The sequence below is a fragment of the Trichoplusia ni genome, unplaced genomic scaffold (assembly GCF_003590095.1).
Source record: "Trichoplusia ni isolate ovarian cell line Hi5 unplaced genomic scaffold, tn1 tig00004320, whole genome shotgun sequence".
In the NCBI taxonomy this organism is placed as follows: Eukaryota; Metazoa; Arthropoda; class Insecta; order Lepidoptera; family Noctuidae; genus Trichoplusia; species Trichoplusia ni.
This window is the reverse complement of record NW_020800560.1, coordinates 37,501-39,131: the sequence shown is the minus strand read 5'-3', so window position 1 is coordinate 39,131 and position 1,631 is coordinate 37,501.

Below are 1,631 nucleotides of genomic sequence, written 5' to 3'. Positions count from 1 at the left end.
TATGGACAAGGCCGCGCCAACCTTGCCATCCAGCTTGCTGCCGTCTGTAAATATTCTGACTTTGAGTCAGAATTTCCCGTAGCTGTTCTTCGTCCACCAGGTTTTTAAAATCTAGGTCCTTGTGTAAGGCTGGATGAGGTACATTGATCGCTGATGCCATCCGCTCGATCTCCCGGTCACCCAGCCCCGGCAATGGCCCCCCTCTCCTGGCCTCATACAACGAAGCCACCTCTTGTACTCGAAGGTCAAGAGGCAGCAATCCAGCCAGCAAAGTGCCGAGTGCAGGGAGACCGTGCGGTAAGCCTTACAGATTTTCTGGGCGAAGTCTCTTTGGACCATATTCAGCTGCTTTTTGACGCACAGCTTTCTTGCTGCCGGTGCCCATACACTAGCGGCGTAAAGAATTATGGTTCTACTGTTGCCACATAGATGGTACGAATATTTCTGGGTTTAGTCCCCAGCTTGCCCTTGCCGCTTTTGCTAATCTCTTGTAAATCCCGATGGCTTTGCGACATTGGTTGGAGACATGCTTATTAAAAGTAAGTTTCTGGTCTATTGTGACTCCCAGCAATTTGATTTCTTCGGCCATCTTTATTCTTACACCTCCCATACTGAGTCGCGGTTCATCGTATTTGATCTTTCTTGTGATGATCATTGCGTACGTTTTTTGGGCAGCAAATTTTAGTTTGTTGTTGCGGCCCCACAGTTCTATGAGGTTGAGGGTTTCATTTGCTTCCCTTTCTATCTCTATTGCTTCATTTCCCTCAAAGACGAGCGCAACATCATCAGCGAAGGCCTGACAGTAAACACCCCTTCCCTCCAGGTCCCTGAGGAGAGGGTCGAGTAGAAGGTTCCACAGGGTAGGGCCTGCAATCGATCCTTGGACGCAGCCCTTCGTGGTCTCCATATCGAACTCCTTGCCGCCATATCGGACCCTTACTCTCCTGTCCTCAAGGTAACTGCCATAACTTTTCTGATGGCGTAGGGCACCGCTCCTCGTGGAGCCTCTGCTCAGCGCTGGCCACCATGCGTTATCAAATGCTCCTCTATATCCAGCGACACCAATGTGAGCGTTTTCTTTCTTTCGAGCCCTTTCCTGATGTGTCGCATCAAGGAATAGAGGGAGTCCTCCGTGCTTTTTTGGGGCATGAATCCGTACTGGCAGGTACTGGTTCTCGGCAAAAGGTGATGTCTAAGTCTATACACTATCATCTTTTCATAGATTTTGCCGAGAATCGGCAATAGCCCGATTGGCCTATACGACTTCGGGTCTTTGTACGTTGGCTTTCCGGGCTTTTTAAGCACAACGACTATAGCTTCCTTCCATACCTTTGGGAAGTGGCGTTCACTGTAGCATTTGTTATATATTGATAGGAAGAGTTCTTTATCGTTGTTTATGGCTGCTAGGCATATGTCGGCGGTGAAGCCATCTGCTCCAGGCTTTCTTGGGTTAAAAGACGCGCCAGCCCTTCTTAATTCTGACAATGTAAATGGGGGTTCAGAGGAATCATCTTCGTCATCCCCATTCTCCCTGTCCGCCATTATCCTTATTTTTCTGTGGTATTCTGTGTCGGTGTCCACGGAGTCCTTGGGATAAAATGATTTAGTAAGGAGTTTTACTGATTCGTCGG